Below are 10013 nucleotides of genomic sequence, written 5' to 3'. Positions count from 1 at the left end.
ATCTCTGACTGGCTTATTTCACTTAGCATAATGCTTTCCATGTCTATCCATGCTGTTGCAAATGGTAAGAGTTCTTTCTTTTTTATAGGAGCATAGTATTCCATTGTGTAGATGTACCACAATTTTTGAATCCACTCGTCTGCTGATGGGCACTTAGACTGTTTCCAACTCTTAGTTATTGTAAATTGTGCTGCTATGAACATAGGGGTGCATATGTCCTTTCTGATTGGTGTTTCTGATTTCTTGGGATATATTCCTAGAAGTGGGATTACTGGGTCAAGTGGGAGTTCCATTTTTAAGTTTTTGAGGAAACTCCATACTGTTTTCCACAGTGGCTGCACCAGTCTGCATTCCCACCAGCAGTGCATGAGGGTTCCTTTTTCTCCACATCCTCGCCAACAGTTGACATTTGTTGATTTGTTGATGATAGCCATTCTGACAGGTGTGAGATGGTATCTCATTGTTGTTTTGATTTGCATCTCTCAAATTATTAGTGAATTTGAACATGTTTTCATATGTCTCAGGGCTTTCTGTATGTCCTTTTTGAAAAGTGTCTATTTAAGTTTTTTGCCCATTTGTTGATTGGATTGTTTATCATCCTTTTGTTAAGATGTGTGAGTTCCCTATAAATTTTGAAGATTAGGCCCTTATCAGTGATAACATTGGCAAATATGTTCTCCCATGCAGTGGGCTCTCTTGTTGTTTTGATGATGGTTTGTTTTGCTGTGCAGAAGCTATTTATTTTGATGTAGTCCCATTTGATTATTTTCTCCTTAGTTTCCATTGCCCTAGGAACTGTATTAGTAAAGATATTGCTACGACATAAGTCTGATATTTTGCTGCCTATGGATTCTTTTAAGATTTTTATGGTTTCCCTTCTTACGTTTAAGTCATTCATTTTGAGCTTATTTTTTGTATGGTGTAAGTTGGTGGTCTAGTTTCATTTTTTGCATGTATCTGTCCAATTTTCCCAACACCATTTAGTGAAGAGACTCTCTTAACTCCATTGTATGCTGTTACCTCCTTTGTCAAATATTAATTGAGCATAATGGCTTGGGTCGTATTCTGGGATCTCGGTTCTGTTCCATTGGTTTATATGTTTGTTCTTGTGCCAGTACCAGGCAGTTTTGAGAAAAGTGGAGTTGCAATATTGTTATCCCTCCAATTTTGTTCTTCTTTCTCAAGATTGTTCCGGCTAAACGGGGTCTTATTTTATTCCATATGAATTTTTGGAGAGTTTGTTCTAAGTCTGAAATATGTCATTGGTATTTTGTTGTTGTTGTTGACTTATTTTTTTCCTTCAAAAGCATCTTTTTTAAAAAAAAAATTATTCTCTAAATTTTTACATATGTCTTCTTTTCCTCCAATTGACCCCCCCCCCAAGCCATTCCCACCCCAGGCAAGCCCCCACTGCCCCAGTTTCTTGTCTATTAGTTATGTTAATATGCATGCATACAAGTCCTTTGGTTGCTCTCTAACCGCCCCCCTCCCCTACCATTTGTCTCTGGATCTATTCTTTTTCATCAAATTATGTTGATCATTATATCCCACATATGAGTTAGATCATGTGATATTTATCTTTCTCCGACTGGCTTATTTAGCTTAGCATAATGCTCTCCAGTTCCATCAATGCTGTTGCAAATGGTAAGAATTTCTCTTTTATAGTGGCATAGTATTCCAGTGTGTAGATGTACCACAGTTTTTTAATCCACTCATCTGCTGATGGGCACTTAGGCTGTTTCCAAATCTTAGCTATTGTAAATTGTGCTGCTATGAACATAGGGATGCATATATCCTTTCTGATTGGTGTTTCTGTTTTATTGGGATATATTTCTAGAAGTGGGATCACTGGGTCAAATGGGAGTTCCATTTTTAACTTTTTGAGGAAACTCCATACTATCTTCCACAGTGGCTGTACCAGTCTGCATTCCCACCAGCAGTGCATGAGGGTTGCTTTTTCTCCACATCCTTATCAGCACTTGTCATTTGTTGATGATAGCCATCCTGACAGGTGTGAGATGGTATCTCATTGTTGTTTTGATTTGCATCTCTCAGTTGAGTAGTGACTTTAATGGGAATTGCATTAAATCTATAGATTGCTTTGGGTAGTATGGACATTTTAGTGATGTTGATTCTACCAATCCATGAACACGGTATATTCTTCCATTTGTTTATGTCTTCCTCAATCTCTTTTTTCAATGTCCTATAGTTTTCCAGTACTGGTCTTTTATCTCCTTAGTTAAGTTTATTTCTAGGTTTCTTAATTTTTTTGGTGCAATGGTAAATGGGATTGCTTTTTTAGTTTCTCTTTCTGTGAGTTCATTATTTTTGTATAAAAAAATCCATAGATTTCTGGTTGTTAATTTTGTATCCTGCTACATTGCAGAATTCATTTATTAAACCTAGTAGGTTTTTTTGTGTGGAGCCTTTAGGGTTTTCTATGTGCAATATTTTGTCACCTGTGAATAATTACTGTTTTACTTCTTCTTTTCCAATTTGGATGCTTTTATTTCTTCTTCTTGTCTGATTTCTAGGGCTAGCACTTCCAGTACTATGTTGAACAAGAGTGGCGACAGTGGGCATCCCTGTCTTGTTCCCATTCTTAGGGGAAATGGTTTTAGTTTTGCCCATTGAGTATGATGTTGGCTGTAGGCTTGTCATATAGGGTTTGTATTATGTTGAGGTATGATCCCTCTATTTCCATTTTGTTGAAAGTTTTTATCAAAAAAGGATGTTGGATTTTGTCAAATGCTTTTTCTGCATTGATTGATATGATTATGTGATTTTTGCCTCTAAAATTGCTTATATGATATATCACGTTTATTGATTTACAGATATTGTACCATCCTTGCACCCCTGGAATAAATCCCACTTGGTCATGTTGTGTGATCTTTCTAATGTAATGCTGGATCCAATTTTCTAGAATTTTGTTGAGGATTTTATCTGCCGGGCTTCTTGTCCCAGCATCAAGAAGGGTTCAGGAACCTGGAGAAGGGGCTGTGCGTAGATGGTATAGGAATCCAGAGACTAATAAAGAGTCCGGAGATGAGATATAATTTTGATAGGTATTTTGGGGGTCATAGGAGCTTAGCTAAAGGAGCTAAGATCTAAGGTCTTAAGTCTAAGGTCTTAGGTTCTCTCCGTCCCTAGGACCCCATGCTTTTTATTAACATAAATTGTCCATAGGCGAGGCAGAGATATACACATCAAAGGGTCAGGGTTTAGTACAGAGCCCATTGTCAGAATGGGGCAATTAGCCTACGGCTGTTCAGGTGTTTGGCCAGTAGGAGGCAATAACATGTAGATTAAGATGCCCTTTAACTGTCTGGCAGCCACAGTCAGTTTCCTATTCAGGTTTGGGGAAATGCCTTTAGCCATTCCCAACAGGTGACTACATGTGTGACTCAACCCTGTTGAGTCCCCAAGTCTCATCAACCTTTTGATGAAACTCTTGGAATTATGACATGCTGGGATTGGTCTCCAGCATTATCATTTATGTTCATCAGAAATATTGACCTGTAATTCTCTTTCTCTGTGGTGTCTTTATCTGGTTTTGGGATTATGGTAATGCCGGCTTTATGCAAAGAGCTTGGAAGTATTTCTTCCTCTTGAATTTATTGGAATAGTCTGAGGAGGATAGGTTTTAGTTCTTCTTTGAATGTTTGGTAAAATTCCCCTGTGAAGCCATCTGGCCCAGGGCTTTTATTTGCTGGAAGTTTTATGATGAATGTTTCAATTTCCTCCATAGTTATCAGCCTATCCAGATTTTTTTTATTTTTCCTAAATTTTGGAAGGTTGTATTTTTCTAGGAATATGTCCAGTTCTTCTAGGTTGACCAGTTTGTTGGAATAGAGTTGTTCATAGTATTTATTTATTTTTACAATCCTTTGTATTTCTGTGGGGTCTGTTGTTATTTCACCTCTTTTATTTCTGATTTTGTTTATTTGAGTCCTCTCTCTTTGTTTCTTGGTGAGCCTGGCTAGAGGTTCATCAATCTTGTTCATCCTTACAAAGAACCAGCTCTTGGTTTCATTAATCTTTTGTGTTGTGTTTTTGGTCTCTATGTCATTTATTTCCACTCTGATCATTATTATTTCTTTCCTTCTCCTCACTCTGGGATTTTATTGCTTCTCTCTTTCTAATTCTTTAATTTGTACAGTTAGATAATTTATTACCAGTTTTTCTTGTTTTTTGAGTTTAGGTCTGTAGTGCTATGAACCTCCCTCTCAGGACTGCTTTCACTATGTCCCATAGATGTTGGAGTGTTGTGTGTTCATTTTCATTTGTTTCCAGGATTTTTTTTTATTTCTTCTTTGATCCCTTTGGTAACCCAATCATGGTATAATAACGTGCTATTTAGCCTCCAAGTGTTTGAATTTTTTTATTGTTTTTATTGTAGTTTATTTCTAATATTATGCCATTGTGATCTGAGAAGATGTTTGATATGATTTCAATCTTCTTGAATTTGTGGAGACTGCATGTGTTCCAATATGTGGTCTATCTTTGAGAATGTCACATGTGCACTTGAGAAGAATATATATTCTGTATCTTTGGGGTGAAATGTTCTGAAGATGTTAATTAAGTCCATCTGATATAGTGAGTCATTTAGGATTGTTATTTCTTTTGTCTAGAGCAGTGGTTCTCAACCTTCCTAATGCCGCGACCCTTTAATACAGTTCCTCATGTTGTGGTGACCCCCAATTTCATTGTTACAAATTGAACATAATTAAAGCATAGTGATTAATCACAAAAACAATATGCAATTATATATGTGTTTTCCAATGGTCTTAGGCAACCCCTGTGAAAGGGTCGTTCAACCCCCAAAGGGGTCGCGACCCACAGGTTGAGAACCGCTGGTCTAGAGGATTTATCCAGTGATGTCAATGGGGTATTAAAGTCCCCTAGCATGATTGTATTGCTGTCAATTTCTCCCTTGATATCTCCCAGAAGTTATTTTATGTATTTCGGTGCTCTTGCATTTGGTGCATATATGTTTACCAGGGTTATATCCTCTTGTTGTATTAATCCCTTCAGTATTATGAAGTGGCCTTCCTTATCTCTTGATATGGCCTGCACTTTGAGGTCTATTTTGTCAGATATAAGTATTGCCACTCCAACTTTTTTTTCCATTTTAATTTGCCTAGGGACTATTTTTCCATCCCTTCACTATCAGTCTGTGTGAATCCTTTGTTCTGAGGTGAGTCTCTTGTAGACAGCAAATATATGGGTCATGTTTTTTTATCCATTCAGCCACTCTATGTCTTTTGCATGGTACTTTTAGTCCATTTACACGTAAGGTTATTATTGATAGGTACTTGTTTATAGCCATTTTTATTCTTTATGCCTGTGTTCCTTCTTCCCTTTCTGTTTCTTCTTTTTACAACAGTTCCTTTAACATTTCTTACATTGCAGGCTTGGTAGTGAAAAACTCCCCTAACTTTTTTTTTGTCCATGAAGCTCCTGATTTACCCTTCAATTTTGAATGATAGCCTTGCTGGATAGTGTATTCTTGGTCTCAGACCCTTGCTTTGCATCACTTTGTATACTTCATTCCATTCCCTTCTGACCTGATGTGCTTCTGTTGAGAAATCATTTGATAATCTAATGAAAGGTCCTTTGTAGGTAACTCTCTGTCTCCTTCTTGCAGCCTTTAAGATTCTCTCTTTGTCATTAACATTTGTCATTGTAATTATGACATGTCTTTGTGTGCATCTTTTTTGTGTTCATCTTGTTTTGGACTCTGTGCTTGTGTGACTTTTTTCTTCCCCAAATCAGGGAAGTTTTCTGTCATTTCTTCAAATAGGTTGTTCAATATTTGCTTCTCTTTTTGTCCTTCTGGAACCCCTATTATACATATGTTACTTTGTTTCATGTTGTCCCAAAGCTCCCTTAGGTTCTCCTCCGGCTTTCTAATTTTTGTTTCCAATTGCTGTTCAGATTGGGTGTGTTTACTGCCCTGACTTCTAACTCACTAATTCAGTCCTCAGCTTCTTCTAGTCTATTGTTGAAACCTTCCATTGTGTTTTTTATTGTAGCTATATAATTTTTTATTTCCTCTTGATTCTTAAGTAAGTTATTGATTTTCCCATCCATCCAGTTTATGAACTGTATGACTCTTATTCTGAATTTTTCTGACATATTGCATGCCTCCATTTCATTTAGTTCCTCTTCCGGTGATTCCTCCTATTTGTTCCTTTGCAGGTTGTTTATTTGTCTCCATATTTTTGCTTCTCTTTCTGTCCTTGGGCTGCCTTCTTGGGTTCTGAGGGGTTAAAGCCCCTATCAGTCCAATGGTCCTGGAATTGCTGGCCCCAGGGGCTGGGTCTGCCTTGAGTTTCACACATTTTTGGCTCTTATCTGAGTTTTATCCCATTCGCCCATGGTTCTGATCCTTCAGTTATCCGTTTCTTGGGGTTGGCGGTGGCAGGTGCATAGTTCCTCTGGTGTGTGACTCTCTGTGAGGGCTAAAAGCCCTCAAACATGCAGTTCACTGTGTGGCCCCAGTCCCCAAGGCAAGATGGTGCCCTAGGTCCCTCTTGCAGTACACTTGCAGTGTGGTCCTGTGACCTGTGGTTGGGCTGACCAGGGCACACTAACAGCTCTGATCTGGGCTACGGGTAGGGCGTATGCCAGGTGACAGCTCTGTCTGTGCTGAGTGCACAGCGTGTAGAGTCCAAAGGTTCTGTCTGCATCTGGGTCATAGAACACTCTGTGATGCAGCTCTGTCTGTGCCTGGAGTGGGGTGCACACCAGCCAAATGCTCTGTATTGATGGAAGAGCATCCACTGGCCCAAGGTTGTGTTTCTGCCAGGGACATAGCACACACTGGGCTGAGGCTCTGTCTTTGTCAAGGGTGGGGCGCTCACTGGGCAACTACTCTATCTGGGTGGGAGGTGTAGCATGCACCTGATTGTGGCTCTGTATTGGGATCAAGGATGGAGTGGGAAATGGGGTACCCATAGCTTGCACTCAGCATGGGTACCTGAGGTGTGGGATCCTGAGATTCTGGGTTTGGGCTCCTGCTAGGAGGCATAGCTTAGGAGGTCTTTCTGGTGCACTCTCAGTGCAGATATATGGGACCCATGTGTGGTACTGCATTGCTCACTGCCGGAGCACCATGTTGGTTCCACATGGGTTATGGCTGGCAAGCAGATCCCTGCACAGGTCTGGGGGTACTGTCTGGATGTTGGTGTGGCAGCACTCCTAGCCTTCTTTGCTCCCCTCTACAAGATGGCATGGTTTCTGTGCCAAAGCCAATGTGGCCTGGGGGTGCCTGTGGTGGTAGCAGGGACTCCCTGTGTAGGAGAGCCCCATCTGCCAGTCCCTGGTACTCCTGCAATATCTATTTGTCCTCTCACTCACCCACACACATACCACACATGTCCACACACATCCCTCTCACTTCTTTACTCTGTCACACTTCCTCCTGTAGTCCTGTTGCCCTCCATCTTGGATCTTCAACCTTTGGCATTTTAATAATGATGTGTCTTGGTGTGGACCTCTTTGGGTTCCTCTTGTTTGGGACTCTGTGCTTCTTGGACTTGTAAGTTTATTTCTTTCATCAGGTAGGGGAAATTTTCTATCATTATTTCTTCAAATAGGTTTTCAATATTTGCTCTCTCTCTTCTCCTTCTGGCAATCCCATAATGTGAATGTTGGTATGCTTGAAGTTGTCCCAGAGGCTCCTTATACTATATTCATATTTTTGGATTCTTTTTTTCTTTTTGCCCTTCTAATTAGATGTTTTTTTGCTTCCTCATATTCCAAATAATTGATTTGAGTCTCAGAATCCTCTCCTCTACTATTGAATCCCTATAAATTATTCTTTGTTTCAGTTAGTGTGGGCTTAATTTCTGGCTGGTCCTTTTTCATTTCTTTGAAATTCTCACTAAGATCCTTAGAAGGCTCACTAAGTTCCTTGGTGCTCTCATACATCCCTTGAAGCTCTCATTAAGATCCTTGAGTAACCTTATAATGATTATGTTGAACTCTGTATCCAGCAGTTTGCTTGTTTCCATTTCTTTCATTTGTGATATGTTTCTTTGTATCTGCATTTTGACAGCTTCCCTGAGTTTGTTTCTATGTATTACTTAGAGCTTCTATGTCTCCTGGGATTCATAGAGTCAACTTGTGTAGTAGGTTCCTCTATGGTCCAGTGGCTCAACCTCCCCAGTCACCTGTGCTGGGCACTCTAGGTGCACCCTTGTGTGGGCTGTGTGCTCAGTGTTTTAAGTTGGGCCTTGGTTGCTAGTGGCATCACTGGGATGAATTGACCTTCAGGCCAATTGGCTGTGAAGACCAGCTGCAAATACAGTGGAAGAGCTTCTGTGCGGAGACAACCCTATGGAGCAGGACTTGTCTCAGTAGAGCTTTAGTGCTCACTGAGTCTGCCCCTTGAGTGTGTCACTTGTGGATGTGCCGAGTTATAATCTGGCATGGTCTGAATCTCTCTACTGTGTGCACTGGCTCTGGAGCCTCCCAGGATGTGCAAAGTCAGCCACTACCTGGGAACACCCAGCAAGCGCTACAGAGATATCTGAAGGTGGATGCTACTTTTACTGGGCTTGGAAATACCCTGGCAAGGCTCAGTTGTGAAGCAATGCAGGCTGGTACTAGTGCTGAGTCTTGGGTCTCTTATTGATAGATATGGGGCATGCTTATGCCAGCTGCTTCTTGTTTGAGAGATTATAGAAAAGTCTGAACCCTGAGCAGGGGCATGCCATTCATATGAAAAAGTGGCTGCAAACAGCTTGGATGGGACTGCAAATGGGATGCGGTAGGGTTTCAGGGACTCACCAGGGTGAAGAGAACAGTTTTGGCCATGCTGATGGAAACTCAGATATGGCTGCCAGTCAGCTCTGAGACACATGAGGTCCCAGCATAGTAATAATGACTCCTGCAATCATCCTAGTCTAGGAGAAAGCCACCCTTATGTTCCGGCCCCAATGCCAGACAATCCAGTTCCTTACTGTATGTGCCTGGATCCCCCCAAAACCTCCACCCAGCTGCCCTGCACTGGAGCTCAGAAGAAGTGGTACCGTGTAAGTTCAAGTATTGGCCCTTTAAGAGAAACTGCCGTGGTCTCCAGCATCCTCCGAGCCACTCAGCCATAATTCCCATTAGTTTTTAAAGCCCAAAGTTAGGGAGACTTCTCTTCCCAGGTCTGGAAACCTGGGCTGAGGATCTGGTGTGAGGCTGGGAACACTTGCTTCTCCTGGGAGGCCTCTGCAGCTGAGATATCCCTTCTGATGAAAAAAAAATGCCACACGTAGGTGTCAGACCATCCTGTTCTGTGCCTCTGCCCTCCTACTAGTCTCAATATATTTTCTTTACTTCTCTAGTTGTAGGACTTCCATTGAGCCAGATTTCAGATGGTTGTGAATGATGGTTATTCTATATTCTAGTTGTAATTTTGATGTGGCTGTGGGAGATGGTGAGTACCGTCATTTACCTATGCTGCCATCTTGGTTCTCCCAACATAACTCATTTGGGATTAATTAATGTTGTTTCATGAATCAATAGTTTATATCTTTTATCACTGAGTATTATAATATTGTGTGGCTATACCATAATTTATCCATTCATTGTTATTGTTGTTTTGGTGGTTATTAATAGTAATACCATAATCATTAACATAAGGTTTTAGTATAAATAGAGGTTTTTATTTCTCTTGGGTTGATATCTAAGAGTGGGATTACTGATTATATAGAAGGTATATGTTTAAATTTATTAGAAAAAACAAGATGTTTTCAAAAATAATTCTGCAATTTTGCCTCTCCTTCAGCGAAGAACGGGTTTTGGCTGCTTATCATTTTTGGATGATGTACATTTTAAATAGCTGAAGATATAATCCTACTGTTTGGTGTATATTCTTAATGTTTACCTAAATTATACATGATTATGAGTACCTGGTGCAAATCACACACACACACACACACACACACACACACACACACACACGTATGCACTCATCTATATATATAAAAGCCTAAGCGATCAAACGACCAGTCGAC

This window comes from Myotis lucifugus, unplaced genomic scaffold, assembly GCF_000147115.1.
Source record: "Myotis lucifugus unplaced genomic scaffold, Myoluc2.0 scaffold_13, whole genome shotgun sequence".
NCBI lineage: Eukaryota > Metazoa > Chordata > Mammalia > Chiroptera > Vespertilionidae > Myotis > Myotis lucifugus.
Note: the sequence above shows the minus strand (reverse complement) of the source record.